Source organism: Phyllostomus discolor, chromosome 1 (assembly GCF_004126475.2).
Source record: "Phyllostomus discolor isolate MPI-MPIP mPhyDis1 chromosome 1, mPhyDis1.pri.v3, whole genome shotgun sequence".
In the NCBI taxonomy this organism is placed as follows: Eukaryota; Metazoa; Chordata; class Mammalia; order Chiroptera; family Phyllostomidae; genus Phyllostomus; species Phyllostomus discolor.
In genome coordinates, this window is record NC_040903.2 from 204,377,188 (window position 1) to 204,394,031 (window position 16,844).

Below are 16,844 nucleotides of genomic sequence, written 5' to 3' on the forward strand. Positions count from 1 at the left end.
GTCCTCAGCAAATGATTAAGAAGAAGAGTAATGACGGGACTTGGCTTTGCTGATTAGGTCAAGATTTCTCTGATGGTCGATTTTTGCTCTCAGTACCTGACAGGTTGGCAAGACTTTGTCAGATATACACAGTGGTCTAGGGCTCTCACGGCCAATCCCCCTTCCTCCCTTTTGCTCTTTATACAGGAATGACCCATCCCCTGCCCTCACCTCAATAAACCTCTTACAATTCTAACCTAGTCCCCACATGTGCTCCCTGAGGACTCAACCAATATCGTGTTTGATAGTTTTATAACTACATATAATTATATTATATAAAATAACCATAGAACATATTGTTACATTTACCAATTGAGTGCAAATACCTTTAAAGTTGTTTTACTCCAAAAGAAAATTTTAAACTCTTGGCTAATAGCACAGCAAAATTTTTAAAAGTTCATTTGTGTACCTAGTTTTCTTGCAGAAAAATATGAGAGGGTGAGTAATGCAAGATTTTTCAAGCATAAATATATCTCCTTAAGATATATTTATCTTAAGGAGATATAAATTCCAGAAATAAAATTCTGGAATTTTATTTCAAGGAGAAAAAGGGATAATATTAATATTTCTGATAAAGAAACCTTTCCCACATTTTAGATATAATTGGGTAATGGTAGGTTTAGAATTGTTGTTCATTCCATTGAATGCTTTTTTATTTTTTTACTCTGGTTACCGAAAATACATCCAGTGATAGTTTAATGATTTTTATTGTTTTTCTATTATAGTTGTCCCAATTTTCCCTCCTTTGCCCTCCTCCACCCATCCCACCCCCCCCCCCCAGTCAATCCCCACACTGTTGTCCATGTCCGTGGCTAAATGATGCAAAATTTTAATTTGTAAATGTCATAATTACATGTCAGAAGCTATCTTTTGATACTTAAATTTATAGTGAAAAATTATAGATATCAATTTTAAAATGTTAAAGAAGAATCAATAGTACTTCTCAAAATTAACTTATAGGGAAAATCCAAGCAACACTTTAAAGTTTACTGTCACAGATAGTTATTTTCTTTCAAAGGTCTGCTTCCTCTATTCATTCAATTATCTGACAAACTTGCTTTTAACATCATCCAAAAAGAAAAGCCAAAAAAAAAAAAAAAGAGGAAAGAAAATGAGAGAGAGAAACAGAGAGAGAGAGAAGCGATCAGGAGAAAATCTCCACTTGCTCACTGTGTTTCTCCACTTACTTCCTTGTGCCTGGCCCCTGTGTTGGCTTTCTCTTCTGTGATTATGGCCGGGCTGTACCTTCTGTTATCTAAACACAGCCCCTCCGTTTAGGAACTAGTAATGACCTTTCCATATATCCCAAACTTCCCTCCAGAAATTCTACTCTCTTTCCCTGTTAAAAACAAACAAACAAACAAACAAACAAACCTCTTTTGATCCCACCTACCACCCCAGGTCCCATCCCATTTGTCTGCTCCTCTTAACCTTCCAGTCTGCCATCCATCACCAGCCTTCACCAAGACTGCTGTTGTCAAGAGCTCTTAATGAGCTGCTAATTCCACAGGTCAGTTCTCAATCCTCAGTACTTGATCTATCAGCAGCATTTGACTCCGTTGATCACTGAGTTCTCTTCACTTTGCTTTCAGCGCAACCGAGTCCCCTGTGCTGGTCATTCCTTTCTTGTTGCCCTTGCTTGTGTCTCCTAATCTTCTGAACTTTTAAAAGCTGGAGTGACCCAGGGAGTATTTGACCTCTCTTCTTTGCTACCTGTACCCACTAGATCGGAGAGTTCTTGTCCAGCCTTACAAATGCAAATAAGCTGATCATTCTCACGTTTAAGTCCGCAGCCTGGACTTCTCCTCTGACTACAAATTCCTCTCTGTGTCCTACCCCCCAGCTCCATTGGACTGTCGCAGAAGCACTGCACACACAACAGGTCACAGAATTCTTGGATCAGCTCCTTGGCTAACACCACACTTTAAATGCATTGAATATTTTAAGTTTTCTCTATTTTCAGAACATATCCAGAATCACACTATTTTTAAAAGTTACATCTTGTGTCTGAACAGCTATTATCTTTTGTGAAGGTTTTACTGAATTAGTCTCTACCATAGTTCTCTGACTGTCTATTCTGAACAAAGCATAGATTTGGCTTATTAGAGCAGAACCCAGGATATGGCTCTGTTGTGTTCAAAATCCTCCAATACCTCTCCATCTTGCTTAGAGTAACAGTGAAAGTCTTTATAAGCACCAACAAGACTTCACATAACCCACCCTGAACCCTCACTTTGTTCATCTATCTGACCTCATCACCAAATACCATCTGCCTTCCTGAGTCACCTCCAGCACCTCAGCCTCCTTGTTGCATCCGTGCCAGACATGCCTCTGAATATCTCAGGACCCACTCCCTCTCCTCACTGACATCTGTTTATGTCCCTTTCTGGTTACCATCTATGAAATTGCAGCCTCTCACCACCCTCAAGCATAGCTGAGCCTCAGCCATGCTATTTTTCATAGCACTGCTCCCAACTGATACATTATATATTTGATTGGCTGATTGTTTGGCATCACCTTCTCTTAGAATAAAAATCTATGAAGACAGAGATATTTGTATCTTTTTTCAGTCTGAGAAAATGTTTTGTGCTATAGAATGTTCTCTTTAATCTCAGTTCTATGAATGAATAGTTGAAAATCCCATAAAAATTCAGAAATGGCAACCCTTTATTTGCTTGTGAGGACTCCACTTACAGAAATCTCTTTGGCTGATCAGAGGTGAATAAACAGCAAGAGTGGACAATTTAGAACTGTCTATTTCAACTATTGCCCTTTCATTAAGCAAATGAAGAAATAAATTATGCAATTTTGATATGTTCAAATGTAGTTTTTTGATCTTTTGGAGATAAAAAATGAGTAAGTTTGACTAGATTCAAATTAAAACAATAGAAGTTTGAAGTTATATCTGTTCCTTAGGCTATTTTTGCTAATATAACTCATTTTATATTTGCTAATATAACTCAGAAGACACAGGTAGAGGCAAGTTCCCATATAGAATTAGCTGTATATTGTATAAATATTAACTTTCATTGGCATCTGGATCTAATGTGGGCAGTTTTAGGGCAACGGAGGGTGAAACCAAAGAGAGAAATTGTCACTGACACCTGCTCACTCAAAGTTCAATCTGACTTCCTTATAAACAATCTCTGTTGAGTTTGACTGCAGCAATAACTGTGGATTTCCATGGAAATAAGTAAAAGTACATGATCATGAAAAGACAGGCTTTTCCCTTGAAATAATTTAGATACCTCTCACTCAGAAATGTGGGCTATTGAAACACCGGGCACAAGAAAAACTGACTTAATAGGTTTCAGGAAATGTTGAAAAGACCCTAGAATAAAACTCACACTAGATGCTTGAATTCCCTTTCTTCCACCAACTAATCCATTCTTCATTAAAGTGTAAAGAACCAGTTTGGCAACTGAAGTGCTATTGATTTGAAACCACCACGGCGTATGAAGAAACTGTTTCGCTTGTGTTGTTTCCTGTGTTTGCTTTGAAACGCTCGGACACGGAAAGTAAAGCACTTTCATTGAAGAAGTGGATATAGCTGAGTCAACATTTATGTAGGGTACTTTTCTCTAAGCCCAGGGTGACAGAAAGAAAACACAAAATTCTCATCATTAAGCTCTTGAGGACATTCCAATCAACAGTGACTGACTTCTAAACACCACAGGGTAAAATGTCAGGACTTTCAAAAGTAAAGAATGGAATAAGCTGCTAGTGCAAAGGATGCAAGCTTTTGAAAATGCACACTGAGCTGATCTCTCCTACCATCATATAGGAGATGTACATGTGGCAGAGGGGAGAGGGGATGAACACATTCCCCAACAAAGCATGTGGAAGGGTCCCGTCGGATTCTCTCCCCAGTGGCTTCAGTGTCATGCCAGAGTCTCTGGTTCTCTGAGTAAAACTCTTCTAGAGACAGGAAAGAAAATAATAAAGCAAGTAATTTAATTCATCCTCTATCCTGGGAGAAGTGAATTGTGAGACAGTGGTGCTTCTAAGGTGAGGAGAGAACCGGCAACTTTTCTGACAGTTGGTAAAACAGTACCATTTCTAAAGCTGAAGGGCAGACAGTATCTTCATAAATGTCACCATCCCACATTCCAAATGAATAGACAGAGATTTATGTGAACTTTATTTTTTTCTGCTTAAACAGCACCTATTAATAATATGCCCTTAAATCATCTTCAGGACATATTATGAATTTTTCTCAGTAAGGAGACTCAGTATTTTTCATGGACAGTTAAGTTCTTTAGTTAAAATGTAAAAGCAGAGAGGGAAACTGTAGGTATCTCCTATTGACAAAAATGTGTCAATTAATGTATGTTATGGGAAAATGCAGATCACACCAGGGTGTAACTCCTTTTATCTTCTAGTCCACTGTTAAAGCTTAAACTATCATCTCAATATAACCCTTTATGTCAACTAGGGCTGCAAGTAACCGGAATCTAAATTTAGTCTGTAGAGCCGGAATTACCAATTTGGTAGCCACTAGCTATATGTGGCTATTTAAATTGAGATTCATTAAACCTAATATTCAGCTCTTCACTCAAACTAGCTCCACTTCAGGTCCTCCCTAACCTCACGTGGTTAGAGGTCACCATAGTGGGTAGTACAATGAAGTCTGTCTAGAAAAAATCCAGCCATTGTTAATGTAATGAGAACTGTTTGTGCAACAAACAGGAGAGTGGACTGGAATGCACACATGTAAGCAATGGTGACCTCACGGTACTAGACAGTGTGGGCAGTAGATACAGCTGAGTGAGAATGTATGTGCCATTACCACACAGTATACTTCAAAATGACTTGGTGAACAAAGCAAAAAACCTGCATCAAATTTTGCATTAAGCTTGAACATTCCTCTGCAGAAACCATCTGGGTGATTCAGAAGGCTGCAGCTATGGGCAACTGGTGATTGGCAGCTTCATCCCAACAACACACCTGTTTGTGAGTCATGTCTCTTGCAGAGCTTTTTGGCAAAACATCAAATCACTCAGGTGACTCAGTCACCCTACAGCCCAGATTTGGCTGGGCTGTAGGCCCTGTGGCTTCTGGATTTTCCCTAACCTAAAATCCCCTTTGAAATGGAAGCAATTTCAGACCATCAATGAGATTCAGGAAAATACAATGGGGCAGCTGATGGTGATTGGGAGAACTGTGTGAGGTCCCAAGGTGCCTACTTTGAAGGGGACCGAGGCATCATTGTCCTTTGTACAATGCTTCTTGTATCCTGTATCTTTTTCAATAAATGTCTCTATTTTTCATAATGCATGGCTGGATACTTTCTGGACAGACACCATCATATACAGGATAGTTTTGTGCAAAAAGTTCTATTGGAGAATCTTCCTGAAGTTCAAAAAAGTGTAGTTGCAAAAAAATCAGGTATACTGAAATATACTAATAAAGCAACATTTGGTTAATCTGATCAAAGAAAATTTAAAGCACTCATATATATCTTTATTAAACCCTCTAGCTCAGGCGACTAAAAAAATCCCCAACCACTGTCCAAGAGTGCTCATTATGAAGAAATGTATCATGTTTATAATGGTTGTCTTGTGAAGCGTTAAATTTATAAAGGAAAAATCTGTTCCTTGTATTAGAAAAAACAAAAAGAAATTATACTTAAGCATAACCATTAAATTATGTCTCAATAAATTTGTGAGCTAAATTCATAAAACTTTAAGTGTTAATTATTGCCTTAGATATGAAATCCATAAATGGATAAGGTGTTCCATTAGTATTTTGAGTAAGAGAAACTACCCAACCTGGCAACTTGTCAGAAGAAACATGCTCTATCTTCAATTATTATTTCTAATTTAACATTTAAATGTCAATCACACATTTAATATTTAGGTTGTTTCTCTTTGTATATATAGTTTCACGTGAAGGCTACTTTTAAAGTGTTTAAGTATCATTAGTCAGAATTAAATTAAAATATGGAGTTTCCAGCTGAAAAATTGTTTTTCCTTGAAAGATTTCTCTGAAATGGTAGACTGGGTCACAGTACCCAGTGAATGTCTTGTACAAAGTGAGTGTGTCGTCTCTCACTGTCCTTGTCCATCTGAGGTTTAAGGAGTAGTGGAATGGAAGACAAGCAATAAACTTGAACCTCAACACCAGGGCCTAGCATTGGAGGCTAAATATACTGAACTTGTAATGAAAAATGGTTGATGAGAATCACAGAATCTGATGCTCTTGTTTCAAAGTTTATTTTGTTTTATTTACATTTCATTTTTGATTTTTGCTTTATTTTTCCAAGACAAAATGAATGAAGAATGAACTAAGCTAAACATTAGGAAAACTGTTAGGAAAAAAAAGAGGAGCAAGAAGCAGTTCACAACAAAAAGAGAATACACAGGTAGTTAAGAAAATAAAAACAAAACAAATGGCAAATAAGTAGACTTTAAATCAAGAAATGGCCTATCTCTTCATAAATTCCTTTTTTGTGGGATATATTATTGTAATTCCCATAATCTATATATCCCCAGGAATGTCACAACCACACAGTACACATGTTCACTCAATGGAATCTACTGCCCCTACTGACGGTGAAGTTGTCGTTGTTCATGCAAGTGCATTCCAGTCCACCCTCCTTGGCCGCCAGGTCCACAGATGAGGCACAAACCATTCTCATTATAGTAATAATGGCTGGGCTTTTCTTGGACAGACTATCTCTCTCTCTCTCTCTCTGTCTCTCTCTCTCCGTCTCTCTCTCTCTCTCTCTCTCTATATATATATATATATATATATATACACACACATATATATATATATCCATACCCAAAGGGTATATTCATACCCAAGTGGAAATAGAATTAGATGAAAAGGAGATAAAGTAGTTGATCTTATTGCTACAGGTCACTAAGGAATTCAAAGCTAAGCACACTAGGCTTTGGAAGTTACTCCCTTGCTAGATATGCGGGGACAATAACTATCCATGGAAGGGATTTCAGACCATTAGCTTGAATAGAGAAGTGGCAGGGGTAAGAAGGAACACCGCTGGTGAGTGAAAACTTTGTCGTGACTTGTATGCCACAAATGTGCTGCTCTTCCCTGAAAGTTAGCATCTAGTTGCTGTGTTCAATGACAGACTAGAAAAAGCCTGAGTGTTGAGAGATCAGAGGCTGCTGCTTTTGTGCATACAGGTTTTCTCATTTTGACAGTGGGTAAGTCAAGATGCCCCAGTCTTCAATCTGAAGTAGGATTCAAGTTGCCTTATCTCTATAGAGCTATGAATGCTGGATGGGGAAATGTAAGTAACACCATTTTTTCTGTGTTCACTATTAAATAGCATCTAATTGTTAATATGGTAATCAGGTAAGTATTATATACAATTTTAGTGATTCTTTGTGATGTTTTTACCTGTTACATGCTCTGTAAATATCCTAAATTTGCTCTTCAAGACCTTGATACCCAACACAAATTTATAAATATAATGTTAATCCATAACTCTCAGAGAATGCCTCACTTTGGTTACTGAAAACCCTATTCTCTATCAATATGCATGATATTGAATACTGCATTGCTCTACATCAAGGAAAAATCTTCATTGTTTATTTCAGAAGTAACAGTTTAGCAGTTGGAGGGCTGATGTCTGTACAGCACAGTGTTATTAGATGTCAGAATTTTACAGGACCTCAAGGCTCCAAAAGAATGGCAAATAAAGCTCTTCCTGTTCTAGTACACCATAAAGACCCGAAGTCACCCTTCTGGGGCAAAGGTGTTACATAGGTATCAGAGCACGTTGATAACTTTCCAGTACCCATACCTACCACAAGCTTGTGAAGACAGGATTTGTTTAGGCTAGGGAAGTGATTTAGATAAACTAAGGTAATTTCTTTGTTAAAAGGCATTTTATTGTTTCTTCCTATGAAAGGTAGTAGACATTTTTGTAGATACTTTGAAAGTACAAAAAAAGGAGTAAAAGTCAGGCTTTGATCTCCTCCTCAGAGGCCACACTATTGCCTGCATGATCCACTTTCTAGAGAGTTGGTTGGCTCTGTCAACATTCTGTCACTGAGACTCTCCTGGTTCAAGCAATTGTCATCTTAAGCTTAAGATATCTGTTTGTCCTTCCTTTGGGGTATTGCTATCCTAAATCAGCCTGCACATGCACAAGAGAGTATCCTTACAAGACTGACTACTTCTCCCCCTTGGCTTTGGCCTAAATACTGAAACAAGGGGAGTTTAGCCAAGGAAGTCACAGAAAAGGAAGTGATGTCTTTTTTGGGATTCTGTTTAAAAAAAATCCTAAGAGGTCGTTTACATTATGGCAACTCTGATTTGAACAGGTGGTTCTCTGAGATTCGGGAGAAAATTACTTAGATTACAGACAAAGCATGGACTGAGTAGACCAAGGTATGACTTACAGCTAGACCACTTGGCTTCAGTTAGAAATGGTGAATACCTATGTCTCATGGTCATAAGCTTTACCCTCACATCCAGAGAAACACCTTTCGAACATCTGCTCTGTTCCAAAGAAGTATGGGGCAGGGGGGAGGCATATTGATCAAAGACGCAAATACCACTTCGCTGCTGGGAAGTCACTTCAAGGGTACATGCCACCACCAGCAGGCAGCATCAAAGCTGGGTCTAGATCATCACACACTGGCTTTGAAAGAATTGAAAAAGCAAGTTTTATTAAGTGCTACAGATGATAAATGACTAAATCTCTATCTGGAGAGATGGATTTAGCAACAAAGACTGTGGCTCCTGCATCATCGGTGGGAAGATAATTCTGCTTCTCTACTTTAAAATTCCCAAGAGCTCGCCAGCTCCTATAAGGCAAAGTCAATGTTCTTATAATTCTATGCAATGTGCTTCTATTTTTTGTGTAGCTCTCGAGCTTCATCTTTTACTGCTCATATTTAATTCCAAACCGATGGTAGTTCTTTGCACACACAGAACTGGGACCTGCCTTCACGCCTTTGCTAATCTTATGGCTATAAAACAGTCAGTCAGAGTGTTGGGGAGTCTCCCCATTGGCCAAGATGGTGGCAAAGTGAGGTTCTTAGATGGGGCACCTGAAAACCTAGCAAGATAATTAGATAGGAAAAAGCCCTGACCCCTTCTAGTGCCAGATTGGGTGTCAGACCAGGGGAAGGCAGGTACATGTGCCACAGAAGTCAAAATGGTACAGGGGGATGTGCTGGACCAAATAGGGGGGCCTGTTTGTCTAGTCTGGGGGGAAAAAGGGATTAGTTGGGAGGTGAACTCACCCAAAGTGCATGAAAGTTTGGGAAGGTGATTGGTCATTTTGAGAAAGAACCTAGTTTGCCCCACACCCAAGCTAATAGAATCCCAGGGGAACAAAGGAGCTCTAGCCTGTGACCTGCATTTGCACGGTGCACTTGCCTCTTCTCTCCACCGCCCATGTGGCCTCAGTAGACACATGACCTTAGCAGTCACTCGGCCCATGGCCACCAGGAGAGAGTCTTCTCTCACTTGCAACCTGACGATGCTCTCACTGATGTGTTTGTGTGCTCTCTCCCCGGAATACGTGTGATTTTGCAGCTCTCCTAGCAGCTGCATGGCTCCGCAGGCTCCACAAGCAGGCTCCAGGAGGGAACCTGCAATGGACAGTGGCCTGGAACAAGCGATGCTACCTGGATGTGGACTATGCCACTTAGCAGCCTCCAAAGGACCGGACTTTAAAATGAAGCAGGATCTCTGAACACTGGCTTTTGTCTTGGTACTGCTGAGGAGATGGGCTTTGAGATGGCAGTCTGCCATTCTCGTAGATTATGCAGCACCTGAATAAAACTTCTTTCCTTTTGTACCAACATCTGCCTCATGAGTTTGGCTTTCATGGTGACAGGCGGCCAAACCACCATTTCAGTTTGTTACAATGTAACTACTTCAGTTTCCCTTGGTATTCCTAGAGTGAATGTTGATGGTGTCCTACCCAGATCTCCTTTCTGTCAGTGTATTAGGCCCATCAACCATGGGCAAGGCTCGCCAACACAGTTACACTCATTGGGGAATTCTCTTTAGCCAAATGGTAGCCCTGTTTCCTTAGAGCAGGACACAGCAAACTGTAGCCAGCCTATAATTAAAATCCTAGCCATCACATGTTTTGTGGATAAAGTTTTATTGCAATACAGCCATGCTGGTTTATCTATACATGGTTGTCCACATCACAATGGCAGAGCAGTTTCAAAGGGTACTGAATAGCCCCCAAACCTAAAACATTTACTGTTTAGACTTTTATCAAAATTTTTTGCTGATACCTAGAGAGCACACAATGTTGATATTATTGTATGTTGTAATTTGTGATTCAGAGTCTAGAGTTTTCGTACAGGATCATACCAAAGCTGATCTTCAGTTAAGACTACACTATTATATACCTTCTGCCCCTGTCTTATCCTGCTTTCTTCATTCCCTTCTCTTGAGAGCACTCCCTGAGAAAACATTTCAGTAAGATTCAATTATTCAGATGTTATTCCTAGGAAAACTGCCCTCAGACCGTGGGTACCTGGAGTTGTTCTATGTCGTATATATTAAAGATGGGTTTCTGGAGTTGATTTCTCACTGGATGGATGCAATTACAGTTCATTACTGGTTGTGGGAGGAGTTTTGAGAGTCTGATCATCTCTAACATCCCTAATATGCTGTAGCTGTATAATTGCTGGGAATTAATTTCACATGCTTGCTACATTGGGTACAGGTGGGAGCGGATGCACTGCCTGGTGCAATGTTTTTGTATAATGGGAGATGGGATAGAACTAGTAAGCATCATTGATTCTATGAAAAGAAAAATTAACGGGCTTAGATCTATTAATCAACAAGTTAGAACACAGCGTGAAAGTCATAAGGACTCCTTGGAATAAATTAGAATCTATCATCTGCAGGTTCTTAAGCAGACCCAGTGAAAGATCAGAAAAGCTGAACTCTAAGGCTAACAAGTGTACTAAGTACAGGACCCTGGGAGGAAGGAGATCCCTCTCAGACTAGACGTGTGGACATATGGAAAGGGGAATTACCTGCTTTCAAGAACCTTGAATCCCCCATTTCACCTCTGGGTCTGCGGAAACAGCTTACTACTGTCCTGGGAAGAATTTGTAAGTCCTTCCCTTTGCCTGATGATTAACAAATGCCTCAAATGAATCAATGCCTTAAGGGACAATGCTTGCCCTTTTGAGCACGTGTTGTCACCTTGCCTGGTGTGAAGCATACTTGTAATCAGAGTCACAGCTCAGCAAACCCAACTGGGAACATCTGGGCCTGTTACAGGAAGGGAGATATTTACCGAAAGATCTGTAGGATACATCGGTGTGTGCACCATGGAACCCAGAGGGTAACACAGCAGTAAATCTTAAGGGTCCTGGTACAAAGCAGGTGGGAGCGGCACTGTACAAAACAGCCTAAGGGAGAGTTTATTGATATGTCAGTACAGAGGCAAAGGTCTTCTTCTAACAAACTTCTGGGATGGTTCAAATGGCTCAGCTGATTGGCCAAGGACCTGGCTAGGAAAGCAAGATTGGAAGGCTAGTGACAAGAGCTAGGAAAAAGGCATTTGGGAAAAAAGCATGAGTTTCTTTGGAGTAAACATCAATGCGCACCACAGAGCATCCAGCAAAGGTGGCACTAAAACCAAGCGGACAGAATGACTCAATGAGTACACATGAACCAGGTCCCTCACTTGGCTGCCTACTCATTCATTGCACAACGAACTTCTTCAAAGAGTCACCATGGCTAAGGGTGTAGTTAGTATATGAAATGGTCTTATCACACATATAAAAATAATAATAGATAAAAAGGAGGGAGGAAAACCTTTAGAGGTGATAGTGTTATGGCATAGATTGGAAGGATAATTTCACAATGTGTACTTACCTCTAAACTCATCAAGTTGTGTACATAAAATATGTACAGTCTTTTTATGGCAACCATTCTTCAATAAAGTGGCTTTAAGAAGAGTAGCCCTGGTAGAAGAGATGGGGACTAAGCATGGACTCAACAACATAGGAACTTCGTACCGGGCCTGAGATTATACAGTGGAAGAAACAAAAATCACATTCAGGATGTTACTTCATCTTACATATTCCATGCTTTTGTCTCCCTCTTCACCAAATTTATAAAATGTTTTAACTGGGTGTACTTTAAGATACAAGGAATGCACAGTCTGAACCTCTGTAAATGTGCATATTGTATTGTCTTGGACACATTTGTGAAAGCTGATTCTCAGCTTAACCTTAAACATTCTGCTAATTCCTGCAACCTTAGCCTGAGGTTGCACCACTAAGTAAAACTCAGTTACCTGCTCTTTCAGCTATTTTGTTTGATAACGTTAACATTTCATAAGGTTAAGAATTCCCCTGTAATGAGATACATTTGTGTTGAAAGCTTCTGCTATATTTCTGTCTATAGACAATAAATTTAAGAAGATCATGGGTCCTAGCCTTGAATCTGTATACAGAATGAGACCGGGGGAGTAGAGAGTCTGTTTTTATTAATCATCATTATTCTGTAAAAATGTCAACTCCCCTCCCATTTCTATCCCATGTGGACTTTATCACAGTATTCTGCCTTTCATTAAATGAGACCCCTGCTCATTTGTCCTTATGCCCTAAAATGCATCTGCTGAGGTCAAAGCTAAATTGTAGTGGGGGCAGAGAAAAAAGTTTGCCCTGTATCTACTGCCCTTGAACTAGGGGTTGAAATGATATCTTGATGAAAGCAATAATGTGAAAGTCTCTGAAAATTCTGATGTAATACTATTGTTTAACCATAGATTAGTCTAGAAACCCACAGTCTTTGTCTGATATAATTTAATGTAAACTTGCAGCCAAAATAAGAGAAATTAATAGACCTTCATTTAAAATATGAATGAAGATTTTAAGAAGTATATATTGAGAAGCAAGATACAATGGGAAATTTCAAAAGAATATTTCTGTACTTTGCTAAAAATTGAGTACTTCCTCATCATCTGAAGCACATTTTTCTCCTTTTTTTGAGAAGCATTTAGATTGGTACTTTATAAAAGGTATAAAATGAAAAAAATTGGATGAGATTTCTCTGTAATTTCCACCAACACTAAATGTTCAGGGAAATTCACTCATATTCTAAGACAGGGAGAAAGCAAAGGTTTTGGAATCAGAACTTAGTTTAAGTTGAAGCTTTGCAAATAAATACTCTCTGAACTCTCTGATCCTCAGGGTTTTGTTTGTTTTATTTTGTTTTCATTTCTATATGAAGATAACTCCACCTTACATTGTGCTGTGACTAGGAGTTTGGATGACATGTGTGGAAGTGCCTGCCACAGAAATGATCAGATCTCACTAGGTCTTTATTTTTTCTTTACTTCCTTTCCCTTAATAAAAATAAATAAATAAAATCATCACTAGGTTACCAGTGTATGAATATGTGTGAGTTTTGCAACATTTTATAGTTTTCTGAAAACCCAACTGACCTATGCTATTTTTTTACAACATAATCTCAGGGAGATCTGTGAAATACATTTCATGTAGTACTGCACTTCAAGCTCTGAAGTTCAAGTTTTGAAACAAACTAAAAGCTCAGATGTAACAGTAGTTTCTTAGGAGGGTTTGCTTTTTGAGGCAAAATACTAAAATTCAAATTACCTTGTTTTTGTAGCAAGATCTGGGTTTGATTTACAATCTACATGAATCATTTGCTTCATATTTCTTATCTGGGAAATGGATACAAACCAGTTATAGTTGGGTCAAAAAGATTTAATTGTAATGAGTGCTAAGAAAAAGATAAGAATATCAGTCACTTTTTCCATAAAAGTCAGCTACTTGAGTTAAAACTAATTTACCCAGATATTTTAACCCAATGTGGCAAGTAAATTATAAACTTTTAAAAATATTGTTATTTTGCCATTATTTTTATTTTGGAGGTTTCTTTTTAGTCTCTTGGGAGGATTTGATCGAGCAGGTGTCTAAAAAATATAATTGTCATTAGTTTTACTTTGAGCTCAAGAATTAGTAAGATAGATTTCAAAATAAGTCATTACAAAAAATACACAACTCAGCTGCTCTAATTCTGATCCTTGAACTAAACATCAAACATAAAAGAAATAAAAACACCAGAGGATATTACCATCTTGCTAGTATCCCAGTAAACACTGCATTAAGTTAAACCAAATTAAAATTTTCACTTTTGGATATCCATGTATTAGATCATTTTGAGAAAGTATCTGGATCACAATGTTAAGTTTAATTTTTGTTTTTGTTTTATTTTTACCTAAAAATCCAAATGGGTGCAACAATGACTATTTTAATATTTTTAGTAACTTACAGAAAAAGATAGATGTCTATTATCTAAATATATCTAAAAATAATATGTAGGGCTTGTTTAATCCTCACCTGAAGATGTGTTTGTTGATTTCAGAGAGAAAGAAAAGAGAGAGAGAGAGAGAGAGAGACAGAGAGAGAGAGAGATGAGAGAGAGAGAGAGGGAGGGAATTATAGATGCGAGAGAGCAATACTGAGATTAGTTGCCTCTTGTACACACCCCTAATGGGACGGAACCCGGAACCTAAGTATGCGCACTGACTGGGGATGTCATCTGCCACCTTTTTGGTATATGAGATGATGTTTCAGCCAACTACCCCACCAAAGCAGGGTAGTAGGTAGTTCTTTATAAGTTCAGTCAGCTTCTCCATTTGGGCATATGGACACAGGAACCAAAAAATGTCCTTTAGTAGTTTTCCACAAGTCTCCTTTTCTTCTTCCCAGAGTGAGTTGGTGACACAAAAATTACTAATACCCATATGACTTTCATCTCCGTTTTGAAGTGTGTACCTGAGGTGGATCTGTTAATTGGCACTTCTCAGATTCTCTTAGGTGATGAACAATGCACCCTGGAATCAAAACCAAAAAAGGAGCTAAGGCATGCACTTTCCAGTAAGATGTCACAGAATCAAATGAATGGTTAACAAGTGAAGATGACACATCAGGTCTTTGGCTCACAACTTCATATATCCTGCTCATTATTTTTTATTTAAATTGAGCACTGAGATAAATTCAAGTTAGATCCAATTAAATTGTTCAATGTGATAGGAAGCATGGCTACATTGCCTTTCAGATGCTGCACTAAATTTCTTGGATAACCCCTGATAAAAGCAATGAGCTCTCATTTCTTCTGAGTCTTCACTCTATAAAAAGTGGACAACCCTAGTGCTGGGAAGGAATTGTGTCTGAAAAGTGTGTGATCTTTGGGTAGCAAAATCCTGTGGGCGGGGGTGGCAATGTGCTACCAAACGGATGACCCATGAGGGCATTATGCTAAGTAAAACAAATCAGCCACGAAAAGACCTGGCAGGGGAGATACTGATCACAAAGGTGGTTTTCTCAGGGTTAGGCTTATCCACTGCACTCCAGATGTGCTGACCCCTGTGATTTCCCCTAATGTGGGAAACTGGACTACATAATTTGTGGTAGTGGGGGGCAGCACTGGGGCTTTCCCCTGAAAAGAAATGCTGCATGATTCCAATTATATGGAATCTGTGAGACAGTCAAATATAGAGACAGAAAATAGAAAGGTATTTTCCAGGGGTGGAATAGGAAGGTTTGGGGACTTGTCTTATGTGTGCAGAGTTTGGCTATTTCCAGATGAAAATTTCTCTAGTTGTTCTGAGTGTCAGCTGATCATTTACTTCCCTTTCAGTCATTGATTCAGGGAATTTGATCAACTATACTAGACCTCTGTGTTTTACCCCTGACAGTTTCTGCCAAATTACTTTTTCTTGGCCTTCTTACCCCAGGCTCTAAAGCTTTTGGGGACTTCCCTCATGGAGAAAGCATTCCTTTTGCACATCATTTCTCCTTTTTCTGAGCAATTGTTTTACTCCTGAATACACATGCTTCAGTCCTACCCTAGACCAGTGAAATCAGAAATACCAGCGGTGGGAACCAGGACATTTTTATATTTAAAGGCCTTATAAGGGGACTGAAATGCACAGTGTGATTTGAGAACAACTGTTCTAAGCCTTATTTTACTTCCCATTTAATCTTATTTTCCTTTGTTTTATTTTCGCCAGGTCTTAAAAGAAATAGAAAAATTAGTATTTTATTAATCCAGTATAAAGTGTTAATAATTGGTATCACATAAAAACATTACCTATTCCATAAAAAAGGAGATAGACATACTTGTATTAAGCAAAATATAATGACTATTTATGGCAACTGCTTGTAACAGGGCAATGTTATATTCAGCTTTTATCCAAGTGGAGATTTTTGCTCCTTTACACAACTAAGGAAGAGTTGATTACTTATCTCAACTACAGTTAGGCCCACCTTAAGCTATCTATTTCATATGTGTCATAGTTTTATTAATCTCTTTGAAAAAAGAAAAATTATAATGTTTTATGCAGCAAACTTTTTCAGAGCACAAAGTTCAGATTCCTTGGTCAAATAAATTTAGCCTTTCTGCTATAATCACCTCCTGGAAATGGCCATTTTTGTTTGTTTGTTTTTGTTTTGTTTTGTTTTTAGCTTGTGAAAAAACCCGCAAAATAGCAAAACCAAACATACAGTTCTTTACATTCTCCCAATGTATTTCATCAATGTAACATTTTTTTGAAGTACATCTGGAGAATAGTGTTCAGCAGAACCCTCTTTGGGAAATGCCATAATACAATGGCATAGGTTGTATTCTTTTCTGGAATTTTTTATATGTGTAAGTCCTAACTCCTAGCATCTCAGAATATAACTGTTTATTGATACAGGGTCTTTCAAGTGGTAACACAGTTCACTGAGGTCCCTAACCTATATGACTGGCATCCTTATAACAAAAAGAGATCAGGGCACAGACAAGATCATGGAAGACAAAGGGAA

General features: G+C 38.5%; 1 long non-coding RNA gene and 1 other non-coding gene across 2 annotated transcripts; one reads left to right on the forward strand and one right to left on the reverse strand.

Moving 5' to 3' along the window:
* Window positions 1-10,134: 10,134 nt before the first annotated feature.
* LOC118501700 lies at window positions 10,135-13,273 on the reverse strand. The gene is made up of 3 exons (XR_004904342.1): window positions 11,878-13,273; window positions 11,028-11,268; window positions 10,135-10,445 (listed from the first exon to the last, which is right to left on the reverse strand). It is a non-coding gene; the product is annotated as an uncharacterized LOC118501700 (long non-coding RNA).
* Window positions 13,274-15,315: 2,042 nt separating this feature from the next.
* On the forward strand, window positions 15,316-15,477 carry LOC114493471. Its single transcript, XR_003684144.1, has one exon. It is a non-coding gene; the product is annotated as a U1 spliceosomal RNA (small nuclear RNA).
* The last annotated feature ends 1,367 nt before the right edge of the window (window positions 15,478-16,844 follow it).